General features: G+C 40.3%; 1 long non-coding RNA gene across 1 annotated transcript; it reads left to right on the forward strand.

Moving 5' to 3' along the window:
* The first annotated feature begins 4515 nt into the window (after positions 1–4515).
* LOC117215243 lies at positions 4516–4735 on the forward strand. Its single transcript, XR_004489047.1, has 2 exons — positions 4516–4576; positions 4676–4735. It is a non-coding gene; the product is annotated as an uncharacterized LOC117215243 (long non-coding RNA).
* The last annotated feature ends 3112 nt before the right edge of the window (positions 4736–7847 follow it).

Raw genomic sequence — 7847 nt, forward strand, 5'->3', positions numbered from 1 at the left:
CCCTCCTAGGTCAAACTTAGACGATGCCGAGCTTGGAGAGATTAATCTCCCTCCGAACCGTCGGTATCTCCTCTGCGTACTTCACTTCCGAACCATCTGGGACGTCCCTATTTCACTCTCTGTCACCTTCTCTTTTGCCCGCTTAACCCTCTTTTCAACGGTCTTCCATTCTCCATTCATTTGGGGAAGAGCAGCCATCTCGGCAAATGTTCTGGTCGAGGTGGTTGTAGTTGTTATCGTTGCTGCTGTTTCCTTCTTTCTCCCGGAACCCTCGCTGTCGTCTAATCGCCCTTTTTGCTAGATCCCATCCTAGAGGAGTTGGTTTCCACCCTAGAAGGCGAACCCACCCTCGCAAGCGGCGATCCCGTCCGGTGTTCCGTTTCTTGGTGGATGAAGAAAAACACTCACCATCGGTCCGACTCCTTCTTCTTCCGACAGCGGAGATCCGACAGTGGTTCCGCACTGTTTGGTAATGCTGCGGTAGTGAGGGTGGGAGCCGTTTAGGCCCCGGATATCATATTGTTGATCCTCCTCTTGGTTCCGACGAAGTTGTTTCCTTCGCTTCATTAGGGACCTTCGAAATCTCCACCCTCTCTCCTTGTTCCTCCTGGTCTGCGGCTCTATCGTCCTTTGAGGACGACCGGCTTCATATTAACGAGGTAACGCACCCTTTCCCTCCGGCGTGCGTCCTCGCGTATCAATTCCGCGCCAAGGTCGGCAGTTATTCGACCGACCGTCGTATTCGACCACCGTATGGCGACAGAGGCAGCGCTTCTCCTCCCTTTTCTCGGAGCCGTTGCCGTTCCTTTACTTTCGGACTCGAACTCGAGCTGCTCCTTCTCCCCAGTGTCTGTTCCGGTCTTCGGTTCTTCATTTTTGCCACTGTTCCCATCCCGTATCCTGGCGATTCTCCGGTACGATCGCATGCCGCAAAGGAAGCTCGTCCCAGAAGAAGGAAGTAGTCGGTGTAGGGTGACGGGGAGCAATAATCCTAAGGAACTGTCATAAAACGAGGCTTTTCGATTTAGCGTTAAGGACGTTAATTGGCATTGAACACCTTCGAGTCAAGAGGTTCCTTATGGTTATTGCTTCACCAGATAAATAGTGGGGGGGATAAATAGTGGCTTTTCCCATTTTTCGAGGGATTCCACCCGCAAGCGACCAGTGGTGGGGCGATTATCACCCAGCAAGAGTTTTCCTTTGCGACAGCATCGTCACCGAACTTCACTGGTTCAACGACTTTAGATTAGTCAACTTCTTGGCACTGGTCCATATCTACTTCAAATCAGGCATCTATCTAACTTACACATAAATGCATAGAGCGTACGCATTTTGTCTACAAGTTGTTGGAAATACATAATATATTTGAACTGTTAAACAAGTGTTATACTAATTCAACCACCTCTATTATCCGAAACGAAATCGGGGATCGATCAGTTCGTGACATCGATTGTATAATCATAACGGGAATTTATGGCTCCCGTTGACGCGCTATCGCGAGATCGCGTCTCTCCACGAATGGTCGATAAATAACGTATGACGATTTGCAAAAGGATAGAAGCCGTTAAAATATGCGTTTTCTCACTCGTTTGTTATTCGAAATTGGTAATGATAAAAGAAGCGCGCTAACGAATTCGTACTAACGTATTTCGAAATTTTGTAAAACTGTTCGTCTAGAAATTGTGTAAGTTAGTACTTGATTACACGATAAGCTGACTGTGAATAGTAGTATCTCGACAGAAGAAGTCTGAATATATTTTATAACGAACAACGAGCGAGGGCTAATATATAACTGTTAGGTAGATGATACATTTGCACTGTACATGTGAATGTGTTTGTAAGCGTCAGAGGGTGTCCAGGTCTCAGTTGAGACAAAAGACGATTGGAAGCTGTTAGAAGAATCTAGAGAAATCGGTTGAAAACAAGTGTGCGTGTAAGAAGGTTATCGAGGTCTTCAGAGTGTAATATATATCGGAGATGAAAGGACATCAAAGCCTTCCCTTTGGAACATCGGGAAAGTCCCTTAACACCGTAATCTAGATTCTATTATAGGTGCAGTTAAACAATTGTCGTCATTCGATCCGATTGTATTTGTTCGAGATTTGTGATAATGTGCTTGGACTCGAGGCGACAACCAGTCGCCGAACGTAGCCGTGGTCACGGGATGAACGCTTTGTCTGGCAGAGGCCTGGAGTAATTCTATAGCTCGCCTTAAAAAGGAAATAGTTGTAACACTCGACAGTAAACATTCCAACGGTCTCTGTCCCGTAGCTTGCCACTAGCAGTCCCTATTATTCAAGTAAGATGATTGCCAGATGTCGATGCGTTTCCACAGTATACGTACAGCTTTCTCTCGAGGGCGGCTAGCATCTTTTTCTAACCACCAACATGGAAATTGATCAATTAACAGCAACGTCAATTTCCTTCACTTTCTGAACGAAGGCTATCCTGGATGAATCCGACGATCTCGTGTCCTTAGACACACCCCATCATAGTTTTCCTCTGTAGCATCGTTGCGACGAAATGTCATTCTCTCGTGAGGTCGTTTTAGCGAGTTACTTAGCGTCTAAACGCTCGGTGGATATTCCACGTTTTAACAAAGAGTTAGTTTAGTTATACTTCTATCGTAGCCAAGCAAGTCGAGTACGATTTGAGCTTTCGAAGAAAGCGCATCCTGTTATCCCGTTGACCGCGGATTCGTTATTGAACATAGGATCATTGTCATTAGCTTCTCCAGTATCTAATTACCACGGTTATTTGTCAAATTCTGTAATAATCATATTTGCACTAGTCAATGTCTACTCTGTTGCATAACGACAATGTGTGATCCTGGTGAGGATTCGTTTCACGCTCCTAACCCTAATTCTAATGTAAATCTGACATATATATGTATAGCTGTTGTGTGTGAAATAAAGTAAACTATTTATATTTCCGAATCCTCTCTATACCATAACATAGTAGCAGAGCGTGGTTACTAGTTTTGCAAGCTATTTAGTGCGTGATTTTTAGTCTTGCGAGTTAGTTCGAGTGAGTTTAGTAAAGGAAGAAAAGTTCAAAGGATATAAAATAAAAGAAAAAATACTTCGAGGACGTAGGAACGCTGTCTAAAGAATAGAAAATCAATTAAGATGGAGAGATCGGAAATTATGATACCGATATTTGATGATAATTACGGTATGTGGAAGAAAAGATTAACGATGTTTCTGAGGTATACAGAATGTGATATTGTTATAACTAGAGTGAAGACTGAAACAGACAATCCAGACTGGGATAAAAAGGATCTGGAGGCGATAAATATAATTTACAGTGCCATCTCAGATAGACAATTAGAATATATTAGAATATATATAGACAATAAGAAGAAAAATGAGCTTATGAAATAATGAAAAAGTTCGACGAAATGTACTTAAGGGAGTCGACGGCACTACAGATTGTGTGTAGAAGGAGATTGGAGAAGATAAGTCTAGATAAATACAGTGATTCAGCATTGTTACGCCGGGCGACCCTCTGCCTGGCCCAGGTCACACACCACATTTATCTTCCATAAATCTCAGGAATTTCCTAGTCGAGGTCCTTCAAACCAAACAAACGTCTGTTTCCGAAGCATTTGTAAAGACCTTTGTCTACTACGGCTTGACAGGGAAAGTTAGTTTTTCTCACATATGATGCAACTTTCCTCCCACTAACCACTTTATCTCGCGGGCGGTTAAGACCCTTCGTTTAACCAATTAACAACGAAGACTATTCCCTCACTCTCTTAGCCAAAATCGTCACCAACAATTCCGATGGTCCCGCTAGACACACTCATCCTTAGCTTTCCTCCGCCACAGCATCGTCTCCCATCATCACTGATTTTACATCCTTCGAACAGTCAACATCGTTCGACCGGGTTTACACCCGAAGATCAGTCAGTCTCAATCAAGCATCTCGTCAAGCAGTCAACAATTCGAATACAGTGAGTCGACAAATCCATCATTATACGCGATAATCCGACTAGAGACTCAAAAATATTCATTTTGTGTTACACCGAAGTTGTTGGTTTATGAAAGTATATACTAATCTGTTAGCAGCAGCGTTATCTTTCATTTAACTACCCTTATTATCCCAAAAGAAATAAGGGATCGAACGATTCGCGGCGTCGATTAGCAAATCGTAACGGGAATTTACGACTCCCGTTCGCGCGCTTCTTCGAGATCGTGTCTCGCCGCGAACGTGCGAAAACAGTAGTAGTAACTTGGTAATAGAGTAATATCCGTTGCGCTATATTTTTACGATGACATGAAAGCAAAGAATCCTTCAGTTTTCTACAGAGTATATTTCCTGAAACGTGATGTGAGTCTGTCGGATTTGTGTCTTTCACGAGAATATAGAAATCTGTTGTTAGAGAAAGTAAACATAGTGTTTCACGTCGCAGCCATTGTGAGCTTCAACGAGCTCACAATGTTAATGTGAATAGGAAAGGTACTGCTCGCGTCATCGAACTTTGGAATGAACCGATGCATCCGATTAGCTTCGTCCATGTTAGCACCGCTTATAGTAATGCGAATCTACATGAGATCGAGGAAAAAGTTTATACGTAAGGATAAGTTATACGCGGACATTGTTTCCTGGTTTAGACATATTACATTTATAATTATATCATGAAGAATATGTTCACTTATTATTGACTTTGCAGCACGAGCTTGAAACCTTCAGAGGTGATCGATATGTGTGACAAATTCGACAAAACGTCGATGGACCAAATAGAAAAAGGGATTTTAAAAACTTATCCAAACACATACACATTCAGTATGAATTTAGCAGAACTGATTGTAGCCAGCAAGTGCAAGCATCTGCTAGTTGCGATAGTGCGGCCAAGCATAATTGGTGCCTCTTTGGAAGAACCATTTCCTGATTGGATACTGAATATTTCTGCATTTATAGGTATTTTCATAGACCTTTCCCAGTAGTACTTGTCCAATACTCCATACATTTCCCAAAAGTGGAGTTAATCTGTTGTTTTGTGGGAAGCTAAATGAGAGGATTTCCACTAGATCATCATTATTATAGTTTAAGTTTGTTGTAACAAACAATACTGCACAGCTCCCTTTATGGACATCGTGAAAGCATTTGACAAAATAAAACAGGAAAGCCTACTTCAATCAGTCAGAAAACAATTCCCGGAGCAGATATACCATTTAATTAAATCTTACTTAAGGGGGGGGTAAGGTTCTAAAACTTTTTTTTGCATTTTTTTTATTTTTCCAGTTGAATGCATAACATCTTAAGAATATTGTGTCAAAATTTCAAGTCGATTGGAGCAAAATGGACGAAGTTACGAGTATTTTTATACATGTCGGATGATATTACCTACCCGACCCGAGCGTGCCATTGTTACTTCGCAGAAGTTCTTTTCTCTTAACGACTTAAGTACAAACCTCCTTATACCTGTACTGTATATTTTGTCAGTGTAGAGTAAAAAATTTAGTGTAGGAGGAAATATTCCATTTTCAATAAGTTTTGTGTTAAATTATTACTAAAATGCCTAAAAAAGTTACTAGATCTGATAGACAATCAACTGGTTCGAGATTATGTCGACTTAGAAAAATTGTACCTCCGCATAAATGTAAATACGAAGGCACTTCAGCAAGTAGCGCGTCAGCTAAAAAAATAAAAGTGACCGTTGAAGATCAAGTTACGAAGGATCGTGAAAAATATTATAGGATAATTGATTTGTTATTAGTCTTTTCAACAATTGCTACGCTAGTGAAGAGGTATGCCGATAAAATTCGCTTATGAACGTTTTATACCAGATTTTTTAGTGTTCAAAACTTTAAAGCGTTTTCTCCACATCTCACGTTTTCAAAAACGGTGCCCCCAATTACTACTGCACTACTTGATTTTGCAGTTACAAAGGGACTAAACGCAAATAAACTAAATATAGCAACCAGCGTTAAGCTTACGTTCGATCAGACACCCATAATAGTTACATACAGAAACAAACCAATACTTTACAGCAATCCAGAGACACTATGCAACAAAACCACCAAGTGGCAAACTTTTAAAGAAATAATCGAGAGTAAAACCAACTGCAACATCCCATTGAAAACACCCGAACACATCGAACAGACAGTAACAACATTGACAGAAATTATCCAAGAAGCAGCATGGGCAACCACTATACCTGAACCAACCAACAGACAAACAAAAACAATTCCACCAGACATACTCGAAAAAATCAGAGGAAAAAGGAAAGCGAAAGCTAAATGGCAAAAACATAGAACACGAGAAAATAAAAAACACCTACACAAACTTGCAAAGGAAACAAAAAACAAAATAAAAGAGCACAACAATAACGAATTCACAAGATTCACAGAGTCACTCTCTGCGCACGAGAACTCTAAGTACTCCCTATGGAAAGCCACGAAGAAAATAAAGAAGCCAATAATACTAGGCCCAGCAATCAGAAAGGCAGACAACACATGGGCAAGAAGCAACGAAAAGCAAGTTGAAGAATTTTCCAACTACCTTTACAACACATTTACACTACATAATATCAACAACAGCAACCCCAAATGCCATACGGACGAGTATGCGCAAACCACAGGTACCTCAACTGACAAACACTACACTACCTAATACTACAGCACAAGAAATGAGAAACATAATCGAGAAAACAAAAAATAATAAAGCACCAGGAATCGACCTAATCAATGGTAAAATCTTGGAAAACCTTCCGCCAAAAGCGATAAGACAAATCACAATAATATTTAATGCAATACTAAGAATTCAATACTTTCCTAAACTATGGAAACTGGCACAGATCATAATGTTACCTAAACCAGGCAAAGACCCACACAAAACAGCATCTTACAGACCAATATCACTACTTCTCGTGTTTTTCAAAATACTAGAAAAAATAATTTACGCCCGCTTAAAACCAATAATAGAGAAGGAAAAATTAATACCAGATCACCAATTTGGATTCAGAAACAAACACTCCACTATAGAGCAAATGCACAGGCTCATTAACGAAATAATAATAGCATTAGAAAACAAACAATACTGTACAGCCCTCTTTATGGGCATGGAGAAAGCATTTGACGAAATAAACCACGAAAGCCTACTACAAAGAATCAGGAAACAATTCCCGGAGCAAATATACCAATTAATACAATCCTACTTAAGCAGCAGAACATTCGTAATAAAAATCAAGGATACATACTCCGAAGTCAAAGACATCAAAGCAGGGATTTCGCAAGGAAGCGTCTTAGGACCAATACTATATACACTATACACGGCCAACATACCAACATTTACAATAGCAAAAGTCTGACAATCGTAGATGACACAGCTGTACTAGTCAGGCACACTAACCCTGTAAAAGCAGTTACATTACTACAAGAACATATCACAAATATAGAAAAGTGGCTTCAAGTTAAACAAATTAGAGCAGACCCCGATAAATGCAAACACATTACATTCACACTGCGAAAACAGATACCACCAAACATTACACTAAACGGCAGGCACATAATACAAACAAGGCAAGTCAAATACCTAGATACACGATTCACATGGAAACAGTATATCAAATCAATAACAGACAAAATACAGACGGCAAGGAGACAAATGCATTGGCTGACAAGTAGAAAATCCAAACTAAGTATAGAAAATAAACTAAAAATATATAAAATGATCATAAAACCAATCTGGACGTACGGAATACCACTATGGGGAACAGCAGCAATGAACCATATAACCAAAATAGAGGCAATGCAAGCTAAAATACTTAGAACAATAGTAAACGCGCCATGGTACGTTAGAAACGAGGACGTTCGGAAAGGAGGAGGGAAAATACCAACGGT

The sequence above is a fragment of the Bombus bifarius genome, unplaced genomic scaffold (assembly GCF_011952205.1).
Source record: "Bombus bifarius isolate JDL3187 unplaced genomic scaffold, Bbif_JDL3187 scf7180000009471, whole genome shotgun sequence".
Lineage (NCBI taxonomy): Eukaryota > Metazoa > Arthropoda > Insecta > Hymenoptera > Apidae > Bombus > Bombus bifarius.